The sequence below is a fragment of the Sciurus carolinensis genome, chromosome 7, assembly GCF_902686445.1.
Source record: "Sciurus carolinensis chromosome 7, mSciCar1.2, whole genome shotgun sequence".
Taxonomy (NCBI): Eukaryota; Metazoa; Chordata; class Mammalia; order Rodentia; family Sciuridae; genus Sciurus; species Sciurus carolinensis.
This window is the reverse complement of record NC_062219.1, coordinates 10,694,362-10,706,720: the sequence shown is the minus strand read 5'-3', so window position 1 is coordinate 10,706,720 and position 12,359 is coordinate 10,694,362.

The window sequence follows — 12,359 nt, the reverse complement described above, 5'->3', positions numbered from 1 at the left end:
GCTCCTAGTGAGGGCTTTCTTGCTGCATCAGCACATGGTGGAGAGCATTACATGGTGAGACAGAGCAAGTGTGTCACAGAGAGCTCTGACACCCCTACAACCCATTAATCCATGAATCACCTCCCAAAGGTCCTACCTCTTACATACCATTAGCATATGACTTGGGGAATTCAGTTTCCAACACTTGAAATTTGGAGAACACACTCTAACCACAGCACAGGCGTTTGCTCATTTTACAGATCTCTTATTTATTACATCTCTACGGCTGACCGAGCTCAGCTAGGCAGTTCCATGCTTGTGTTCTTTCATGCAGTTGCAGTCAGGGAACAGCTGGGACTGGAGTCATCAGAAGGTGCAACAGGCCTGGACACCCACAGTGGCTGAGGCACATGGCCGGCAGCTGATGCAATCCACTGGCTGGGACTACGTGGTTGGGAGTCATTTGCACATTACCAACCTTCCCACATGTATGTGATCTCTCCTAACACCAGTGCCCATTCTTGAAGATTATAGCTGGGTCCTGAGAGAGGGTTCCAAAGACAGCATTCCAAGAATCCAGGTAGAAGCAGCAAGACTCCTATAATCCAGTCGTGAGAGTCACTCAGCTTTCCCAATTCAAGGAGGGATTTCACAAGAGTGCAGCCAAAGGAGTCATGGCTCCTGGGTAGAGGATCTTTGCGGAAGGAACAAAATAGTTATTATTAACATGTAATATGCATAACTTATCTAAAACATATAAACATATTTACAGACATTAGATGGTATGCATCATACATTACTCATTCATAAAAGTGAGTTGTGGTACATAGATATAAGTGTTCCTATTTTGCAAATAAGAAACCTAAAGCTCAGAGAAGCTAAGTCCCTTGTCTGAAATTATCCAGCAGTACTTCTCCCCTGAGAAATCCAGTCAATGTGCCAGCTGCCACTACTAACCCATAGCACTCAGTCTGGTCTCTTCTACCTTCCAGGTGCAAGATTTTGTTCTAAGGAGCATTACTGGAAGTATGAATGAGAAAGAAGATACATGCCCTACCTCCAGGGATTTTATAATCCAGTGAAGACTAAAAATATTGAGGTTAGAAAATTTGTGGCAGAGTAAGAAAACCTTGATTTTGACAGATTTTCCTCTTTCAAAACTACTGAAATTAGTCAAACCTCCAGCCCTTCACAAGGCTTCTGCACCATGAATTCAACCAGGGAATGATTGAACCAAAAAAAAAAAAAAAAAAATCCTGTAATTCTGTATTGAGTATGTACAGATTTTTGGAGGGTCATTATTCCTTAAACAAATACAGCTTGGCAACCACTTACATAATATTTAGATTGGATGAGGTATTATGAGAGATGATTAAAGTACACAGGAGGGTATTCATACCTTATATGCAAATTATAGTGCATGTTATATAAGGGACTTGAGCATATGAGGATTTTGGTATCCATGGGGGTCCTGGAACCAATCCCCTATGGATACCAAGGGACAGTTGTACTGGTAATATCCAAGGGAAATTGTCGGAAAAGGCTCCTTGATCCTTTCTATGTTCTTCAGAGACTAAAAGGTAAGAGTAAGGAAGATATGGGTAAAAGGTCAAGGACTAGAACACAGCAGCCCATGGATGAGCCCCCAAAATGTTCCACTACCATTGCCCTCTGGATGTCCTTAATAATGAAGGAACTTGTTTAATGTGTAAAAAATTAAATGCTATTGATTCTTTTTCAAAAGGCCATGCAAACAGTGTTTAGTTGTGTTTTTGTGACAAAGAGTGGGTTTAAAAAGCCTTTTTTCTCAGATCCTACTGTAGTAGGTGGAGAATCATAAAACCCTCAACCATTTTATCACGTTGCTGATCACTTTCCCTACCTACAGGGCAATAATTTTCCACTCTGTAACCCAATCAATATGCTATCTACCACTGTTAACTCCCCTCGCTACTCTTCTCCTCATCCTCACCATTACAGATTTCTTTTAATTACAACTTTTTTAAAGTTTCAGACAATTTAAGTCCGATATCTTTCAAAAGAACTAGTTTTAACTTTAAAAAAAACAGAAAGCATGTACGTTCTTGCTCTTAACTGTTAGAAGCCCTAGTTTCAAGAACTTGAGCCACAGTACACCTTATTTGTCCCCTTGTGTCTCCCTAGTGCAGCCCTCGGTGTTTTGTATAATGCATGAGTGAACCCCGCTTAGAAATAGAAATGCATTTCCTATAAGTATTTATTATGTTGTTCTGAGCATACAGCTTTAAATTTGCCCGCTGTAGCTTGAAGCATTACACAAACTGTTGGTCTGCTGACTGCCTCTCTGGCAGCAACACACACAGAAAATAGATTGCTAAGGGTTTTTTCCCCTCCTCCTCCTCCTCCCCCACTCCTCCTCTCTCCTCTTTCCTCTCTTTCTCTCCCTTGCTTTTTCTTTTTTTTTTTAAAACCAGTCGTGAACATTTTTTTAATCTTGTGGCATTTTTAATCAACACGTATTTCCTTCCAGGACCTATGATCCTCTATTGATTCCCATTAAAATGCTTTTCTTTCCTTTGCCCCCTCTGCTGATCGAATTTCAGATCAGCCACAGGATATGCAACTAACCTTCCGGCACTACTGAACCCAGCCGAGCGAGGGTGATCAAAAGACTTGATGCATTCATTAAACATTCCCATCGCCCGGGCAGGAGCTCTAATGGAAGCTATCTCCTAGCACTGCATTTTTTTTTTTTTTTTCTTTTTGTCTTTCCCCCACCTCCAAAAAATGTTTTTTTGCCTTTGAACGCAAGGGAGGGGACGGGGGGAGAACACGAGAACAAAAGAGACCTATCTTTTTCCCCGGGGCTGACGTCAGTTTGATTTTACTGACAACTATTCGAGCGTGTGTAGCAGTTGGAAGCGGCCCCGCGCCGCCCCCGCCCCCCACACCTTCCACTTTGGGGAGAAAACAAGACTTTGCGCGGCTCGGGAGACGCGCCCTGAAAATGGCCCGCCCGGGCGCCGCGCTCGCCGCCCTCCGCCCGCTCGGCAAAGGGCATCCGAGGCTTATTTGTGTGGCACAGTCTTTACTGGGGCGGAAAACACGCGGCGGGGGAGGAGCGGGAACGGGCGCAGCCGGGCGGGGAGAGCCAGGAATGTTCCTTCCCGGCCGCGGGGCGAGGGCACAGCGGAGGAAACAGTCCCCACCCGGCCGGGCGCGGGCGCGGGTCCGGGTCCCGCGCGGCTCCGGGCGGCTCCGGGCGGGGCGGCGGCGCGAGGGTTCCGGCCGCGCGGAGCCCGGGCGCAGCGGCCGTCGACCCCGCGGGCGCGCGTGCGCGGAGCGGCCCCCACGCCCGGGCCGCGGAGGCCTCGGCTGCCTCGGCGGCGCCAGCCTCCGGCTCGGCGAGCGCGGCGGCGGGCTGGCCGCAAAACCCGGGCCGGAGCGGCGCGAGGATCGGGCGGCGCCGCGGAGTTTGGGAGGCAGCGCGCGGCGGCGCAGAGCTGGAGGAGCCCGCGCCCCGGGCAGAGAGCGCTCCGGGCGGGAGCGGCCCCCTCCCGCGTCGCCCCCCGGGCCCGCGGCGTGCGGCCCGCCAGGCCGGGGCGAGATTCCCCATCAGGCCTGGGAGGAAACGGATCCAATTAGGGCACAGCCACGTCCTTCAGTTGCCAGGAGCCTGAAGATCTATGACCGACCCAGACCGTTTCTGGAAAAGTCATATTTTCCAGGCTTTCGTGAAATAGTCATTACTTCTATTCTAAATCGGGAGGCGAGCGTGCATCTATTTCAGGGAGGAAAAAAAATGTGAAAAGTAGACCGGACTCCGGGAAATGTGGGCACCGGGGTTGGACCTGTGGCTGGTGTCGGTCCCGGGGCCCTTCCTGCAGCCGTGCAGGGCGAACTCATTAGCATAAGGCGTGTCAGGGGCCACTGTAAACAGCCCCCGCCAGCAGGCCGGGCGAGCGAGGGGGTGAATTTAAAATGGTTGGCTTAACTCTCAGGACCTTGACTTTCACAAACAGAAAGCACACATCAAATGAAGGTCGGCCAGTGCGGCCAGGCATGGTATTCCCCTGGGACCTCGTGTTTACCTCCATTTTCAGCATTGCCACCCCGTATTGCAGTTATTTGCGTTCTCGCCCATCTCGCAAGGACTGAGGAGTCCAAGAGCGCAGGTACCAAGGCGCATTGTTGTTTGTATCTGCCCTGACCCAGAGCTCACCACAGGCACTGAATGTTTTCCTAAATGACTGTCTATTGGAGATAATAATGAGTGCTGCGAAGCGCAGAGGCAAGAACAATTAACTTTGATTTAAGGAATAGGCAGACGAGGCTTGGTGAGAGGCCAGGCTTTTGAGCTGGACTCTGGAGAGAAACCATGGATGACTGTACAGACCTGTCCAGGCGGAGGGAACGACGTGAGCAAGGGAGGGAATGTGCAGTGGGTGGGAACATGTAGGTCTGAGCAGGATTAGTTGGGGCCTTAGAAAAGGAAGCTAAGAGGCTGGAGTTGGAAGGCCTGGCATGCTTTGCCACAACGTCGTGGTCAGAAAAAGCACAAAAACGCTGCCCAGTGGTTTTGGAATATGGGCATGCATATACAATAAAACAAGGAATGTGGATATACAGAAAGCAAGGAAGACTGAAGCAAAAAGAAGAAAAATAGAAGGACAACTTAGTGGGGAATTTCAGAAAAATTATATGAAACCAAAAAGAAATGTTAAGGAAAACCCCTGGCCTGAGACTCCAGGAACAAAACATTTAAATAGCATTTGGGCAAGCAGGGGAAGGAGGGCCTCTCTATGGAAGAGGGAGAGAAAAGAGGTCACAATGGAACTAGTGTTTTGATTAAAGGTCTTTGACTATTATGATGTTTATCATTGGCATGAGTTGATTTGGAAGCATGACAAACTATGTTAGACATGACTATGAAGAGACGGAACTCAAAGATAACAAGAGAAAGTGATACATTGAAAACTAGATAAATGTTCATCTTCAAGGAATTCTAAATAAATTTGTAACCTGGTTACCTGATAGAATGGCATGCAGTGATTACAAATGCAGTGCACTTATTGAAAAGACGTACACAACATATTGTCCTGTGAAGAAGCAGGTTACCCGTCAGCAGGTCTGAAGGGACTTACCTGGAGTATTAGCAGTGACTCTCGAGAGATGTTTGCATTATAAATGGTTTTTCACTTTCTCCTTCATCCCTATAAGTACTGTCTGAATTTTTACAATGAGCAATTACCTTTTGATCAGAAAATAAGTAAATAAATATAAGTATTTACTTAGAAAATAAGTAAATAAATACAAGCCACGTTTTGATCTTTTGAGACTGTATGAGGTTCTTTTGTAAAACTAAAGTGGAAATCCTCCTGGCAAACAGAAAGAACACAGTCTCCAGAGTCAGGCTGACCTGAGGCCTGCACGGACGTCATTTTTTATTCCCTGTGCCCTTTGGCTCAAGCTACTTCAAGACCTTTGTGGGCCTCAATAACTTTTTCTGTGAAATGAAGGTAATAATAATAGCTACCTAACAGGATGTTGTGAAGACCAGAAATAACATCTGTGAAACACTTGGTGCCTGGCACCCAGAGGCACTCGGGGCTGAGCCAGGGGAAGCCTTGGGAAGAGAAGAGCCTAGGCTTTAGAGAAAACCTTTCTTAGCAGATCCACTCTCTGCCATTGTGACATTCTTTGGACTGCCCACAAATATTTCTCCTTCCTCTCCAATGGTGAGACTGTACTTCCTCACCTTTTGAAATTAGAGGTGGCCATGTGACAGGCTCTGGTCACCAATATGAACAAAAGTAACACATGTGATCCATGAACACTGTTCTGGGTTCTCTTTTTCCATCTGCCACAACAACCAGTAGTGCCCAGGTGGTATCCCAGGGTCCAGGACTGAGGAAGCAGAGCCTCCAGAGCCCCTGGAGAGATGTGCAGCAGGAGGAGGAGTCAGTCTTTCTGGTAAAATGCAGGAATTGGGGCTCTTTGTTAACAAAGCCCAGTCTAACTCTCCTGACAGACATGGCCACTTCCTAGTTTTGAGACCTTGAGAAAATTAGTTGCCCTCTCCAGGCAACCATCCCTTTCCCCTTAAAATGTGGTTATAGTACTGTCATTCCGTAGGTTAGAAGAAAAAAATAAGCGAATGTCAAAGTGTTTAGCACTGCCTGGCACCTGGTGAATACCCACAAAGCAATAGGAGCCACTGATCTCGCCATGGAAGCTTCTTTCCCACGTGTTAAATGGGAGCAGGTATCCAAGCCGATGCCTTTCCTTTCTCCTCTGGATGTGCTTGTACTGCAACCAAATAAATAGAGACACTTATAAACGGATAAAATGGCAGTCAAGATAGGTCAGAACACTCATGGAGATCTTACTGATAATCTCCTTTCAACCTTCAAAGAAATACCAAATGTTCAATTTCTTGGGGAGCCAGCAGTCACGTGACATACACAGGGTTTGCCCACCGTGACGGCCAAGAGAGTCCTCTGGATGCTAAGGACACCAGAAGGCTCCACTGACCTTAGGTTCCACCGAGCGTGAGTGTGATTTGGGGAGATGGTTAGAAGAATAATGAGCTCCAGTTTCTTCTAGGATTAACCCAGTGTTCTTATCCTCTCAGAGTCTTGAAGTGCAAGTGGTCTCCCATCCAGGAGAGAGAAAGTCATGCTCTGTGTTTCCTTATTTAGACTGAAGAGGAGGGATATGCGGCCATTAAAGAAAAATGGTTTTCAGGTCATAGGAAAGTTTTGTTTCCATTGCTACGTAACCAGGAAGCCTCACGATTCTGACAGAAAATGAGCGGTCTTCTGAGGCAGGAGGCAAGACACCTCAGGAGAATCCATAGGGAGTATAAAGAGTGGATCTTCTCCCAGTGGGCTCAGCAGGAGGTATTGCAGCACCTTCCCAATCTAGAAAGGGACACAAGCCCCAGGAAAGTCAGTGGAAGCACAATGGATCCTCTGATTACCTGGATTCCAGTTCCTTGAAGCTAATGGTAAATGGGGCACTCAGAAAACCTCTTCACTACCTCTAAGGAGTAGCATCACAATACGGGTAATGAGCAATGAATAGTCATCTCTCTACATCTGCAGGGGACTTCAGACTCAACCAAGGGTTTTCACAAAGTTACTCATTTCACCCTAACAAAAAAAAGGACCAGCAAGCAAGAGGACGTGTCGCCCCATTGTACCTCTACTTGACTCACTGAAAGCATGGAGCCTTCTAGACTTCAAGTATTCCACCAGTGCAGAAGGAAGTGTAGGTAGCAAAGGCAGGGATTTAGTTCTGGGACTTGGCAGACCCTCTGAAATGAAGGTCGTTAGGCAGGGGGCGTACAGTTTAGCCACAGAACAGTCATTTCTATTTCCAGCACAACCAGCAAACAGCTGCCTCTTGTCTCCAGCACCATTACGCAGATCCAGGCCTTAATGACCACACCCCTGGATTCTTTCCTGCCTCCCAGTTCTGCACCTACCCACCCATTCTCCATATCCAAACCCAGCTGAATTTCCTAAGCATCACTTTTATCATGTCACTTGCTCACAAAAAAAAAATTTCTAGTACAATAATACAAGCTCCTAAGTCCTTGAATGAAGGACCCCTGTGGCAGGTCCCACCTATCAACTCCTAATCTAATCATTGTCTATTCCCAAATTGCTTCTTCCCTGGCTGCAATGCCCTCCCTTCCTCCTCCTGACCACAAGTCAGAATTCTACACATGAGGCCAGTAGATGTCTTGTCCTGCATGAAAATGTTGTCATCATCGCCACCTCCAGCTGACAAAGGTTTTTCCGCATCCCTGAATTACAAGAGCTATTCTGTAGTTTGGTTCAGCCTTCTTTAAGCTGTGCACCCATGCTCCGGAGGCTAAAACTTCCAAAGGGCCCCACTAACACGGGTATTTTGAAGGAGAGCAACATGTAGGGCTGAGGATATAGCTCAGTTGGTACAGCGCTTGTCTCACATGCACAAGGCCCTGGGTTCAATCCCCAGCACCACAAAAAAAAAAAAAAAAAAAAAAAAAGGCAACATGTAGATCTTCAAGTTTAATATCTGCTTTTTATTAAACACCCCCTCCCTCTTTCAAAAAAAACAAAGTGTCCCTCTAATCTTACTGTGGTACATTGCTATGGTGTTTAAAAAACCAATCTGAGCACCACATAAAGGAAAAATGGAAAATATTGGTGTAGGTATAGGAGAGGTGACTGGTTCTAAGGGCCATGTATTAGTTTGCAAGAGTGCTGTATCCAGGTACCACAGGCTGGGGACTAGACGTCTAATCAAGGCGTCAGCAATGTTGGATGCTTCTGAAGACCACCTGAAGGAATCTGCTTCGGGCTGTCCTTGGCATGTAGATGGTACCTTCTCTGTGTCTCTTGGCTTCATCTTCCCTGTGCATGATCTCTGAATCCAAATCACCATTCTTTGTAAGGGCACCAGTCATAATGGATTAGTGCCACCCTCACTATGTACATTTACAAAGACCCTATTTCTAAATAAGGCCACATTCTGCTATCTGGAGTTAGGACTTCAATACATGAATTTGGAGAGGGCTACACAATTCAGCCCTGAACAGATTAGGTAGCAAAGCCCTTGCACATCAGGTGGGTTTTCAATACTTTAATTTCATTGAAATTTTAAAAAGGAGCTAGTAAAGTTGTCAGCTTACTGATCATTAAAAATAATCCTTGATAATAGGTTAGATGTGATTTAGGGCAAATGAGTCAGAGTGTTTCCAAAAATTGAAGGATTTTTTTATAAAAAAAAACTCTTTCCATCCCATTTCCTTATGTGTAAGAAAAAGGATATTTCAACTCTAAAAAATGAAAAATAGAAATGGAAGTGATGCCACGCACTTTGTCATCCTAGCAATCTGGCAATAAGTAATATTTATCCACAATCAAATGACATTTGAAAAAGGGACAACATCATTTTTCTTATTAAAAAATGCAAACTTCCAATAAAACTTTACTTTTTATGTAAGCATTAATCAAAATTTGCTATTCATTGAGGTTGTTTTGATCAATTGCATAATACTAGTAATTGTAAAGATAACTCAATCGAGAAATTGCTTCGAGTCTTAAATCACAGGAATTTTAAAGTGTATAAATTTTAATTTGTATATATATGTTTGATTGATAAAAGTACCACAAAATATTCAGTACAAGACTCTGTGTCATAATTACATTACATTAGCATAAAAATTTTAAAACGGAACTAGACTGGAAATAAAGTTTTGAAGAGAAAACAAAATATAATTTTTGTTTGCTGAAGATGAGCACTTGTTTGTGGATTGCTTAAATAGATGAAGGAGATAACAAACTGTGATGGAATTTAGATTTCATTTAGATACATTTAAAAGAGTGATGTCAGAGTTTTATTTACAATATACTACAAAGTACCAGTTTGAAACAATATTTAAATTTATGATCAAGTTAAAGATATCAGTTCTAATGTGTAAAGAAGAACATAGTTCTCTAAATATTTTTAGAGTCCTTGAGCAAAAACTTTACAGATGTCTTTAGCATGTGTTGCCCAATTTTGTTTTGTTCTTTAGTCTGGATATCTTAAGGGATAATCAGAATGGGTTTTCTGAGCTCCCTAGGAATCCAGGGACATTAACTGAGTTTGGGTCTTGGACCAAGTAGGACCACGATTTTCATCTACAAATGGAATGGTAGAATTGAATGTTTGCTTGAAATCTTTGATTCCTTTCTGAGACAGTATGGTGGCAAAAACTTTCTTATGCGTGTTTTACCATAATCTTTTAAGTGTATGATCTTTGTATTCAGAGAGAAATAGGTTCAAAATCAATATCTCCTGGGTGTGTGACCTGGAGCAGGTTGCCCAAGCTCCCTGAGCCTGTTTCCTCCTATCAAAAGGAAGTTCAAATGCCTAACTTGGAGGTTCCATATGAAAATGGAAACATAAACAGACCTGGGGCGCACGGTGCCACCTGGTCCCCCTTCAGGAGCAGCATCTTTGCCTCAGCTGCTGGGGTGTTGACAGGGCGTGGCCCACAGCGCCCCCCCCCTCTCCATTTTGACCCAGGTTTATAACCCTCTCAGGAGACAGCAACTTGTTGATGCCAGCTCAAAAGGTACAACCCTTTTGCCTCAATCCAGGAAGACTCTGAAGAGTTATCCCAAACCCATGGTCTGGGAGGATCAACTGAGGTCTCCTGGAGGTGACACAATTGTCTCCTGCTCGTGGATCTCCCCTGCTTAGAGCTTTCTGAGAGCTCCCAGTTGTCTTGGGAATGCAGCCTGAGTGCTTGTCATTTCCCACTAGGCCCCACAAGGCCTAGCCGTTGCCTGTCTCTCCTACTGCTGCTTCTGCCCACTCCTCCCCTCTGACCCCATTCCGGCCACCCTGGCCTTTGGGATCCCAGGCTCACTTCACCTCGTGGCCTCTACACTTACTCTTCCCTCCACCTGGGACACTTGACTTCCTGGGTTTTGCCTAACTCGTTTCATTCCTCAGGTCACCTCCCCAGAGGCCTACTCGAAAATCCCCCCTAACTGCACCCCAGTCCCTCTCTGTCCTCTAGCCCTTTCCATTCTTCTTCATAGCATTTATCATTGCCTGAAATGATAGTCTATGTTCATTTGTTTGTAAGTACTAGAACATTCCCCAAAGGCAGGAACTTTTCCCACCTTGTGCCCTATGGTACTCCAACACCTAGAATGCTTGGCAAGAAACATCAAGAAACATCTGTGGAATGAATGAATTAATGAATCGGAGATAATGTACCCTGAGCACACAGCTCATTCAACAGCACATGTCCAGGCCTCAGCAAATGGCACTTGTTTTAGTCAACTTGTTCACCGCTGTGACTAAAAGATCTGACCAGAAAAATTTTAGGGAAGAAATGTTTATTTGAGGGCTCATGGTTTTAGAGGTCTTAGTCCATAGAAGGCCAGTTCCATTCCTCAGGGCTCAAGATGAGTCAGAACATTATGGTAGAAGAGTATGGCAGAGGGAAGCAGTTCATATGTTGATTAAGAAACAGAGACCCTTCCAGCTCGAAGAAGCCAGATCGGTCATCACCCCCTTTCCCTACAGCAGTGAAGGAGTTCCTAGAATTAGAGGGGTAAATGAAGTCAGAATTGGGGACAGGCAGTTAGTGTAGGAATAAGGGATCAGTCAAATCAAGGAAATGAAGTCCATGAAAACCATCTGCCTTTGGAAGTCTGGAAGGAGAATGGACTTTTACATCTCATCTGCAAAACCAACCCCAGTCACTTAGGCAGGAAGGAGAGAGAAGGCTTCAGAAAGAACTGGAGAGCAAAAGATTTTCTTATAAAAACAGAAATGGGGGAATGTAATGTATGAAGCTGCTCCCCCGCCCATCAGGTGCAGTAATTTTCCCCACCTCCCAACCACTTGTCAATCTGTGAACATCCTGGCTAGCTATTGGTTCATCAGTCAGCTTGCAAGTATCTTTCTGCGATATTGGTCCCCTGTTAGCCCGGCAGAATTCGACTGTTTTACTGTAGCTTCCCCGCCATCTTTTCCCATTCTTCTGTTTGTCCTCCTCACTTTTCTCCTGGCTTTCCACTCTCTCTATCGCACGCCCTTTATTTTCCTTTTTCTTTTCCTCTCATTTTCTCTCTTACCCTGCAGGGAGACACTGTTTGCTTAATAAATTCCCTTATGTGAAAAAAAAAAAAAAAAAAAGCAGAGAGACTCCACTCTCCAGATACAAAATATATGCCCTGTAGCCCCACCCCCAATGGACCGCCTCCTCCAGTCACACCCCATCTGCCTCCAGTTACCACTCTGTTAATCCCATCAGGGATTAATTAACTGATCAGGTTAAGGCTATAACCCAATCAATCATTTCTCCTCCAAATCTTCTTGCATTGTCTCACATGTGAGCTTTTGGGGGACACCACTTCTAAACCATAACAGCACATATTATTGTTTTATCATTTTTTGTCTTTCCAACTCAGACAGTGAATGTCAGAGAGAATCCTTCTTCTCTATGCCTTTCAGTGGTGCAAGGCACAAAATCGCTAAGTATTTCTTAATTAGACTTGACTTGTTCTAAAGCCAATGGACAGAGAGAACTGAGATTATTTTTGTCCAAATTGGCTGCTTGGTTCACTTTCATTCAAATAGCCAAGACTGTATCACAGCACATCAAGTCTATTAACTATGATCAGACTCCATCCATCATTTCCCAAGGATAGAACCCATTGGAATCTTCCCTCCAAAGTCATCCTGGCTGCCTGTGGAGGCAGAGGGTTGCTCTGAGGCCCTATGTGACATTTCTTCACTCTAATTATTAAACATTTTAAAATATTACTCAATAATCTTTTAGGAACTACAAAGAGAAGTAATAGATGTGATCTCTGCCCTCAAATCACCTGAAGTCCAAACGT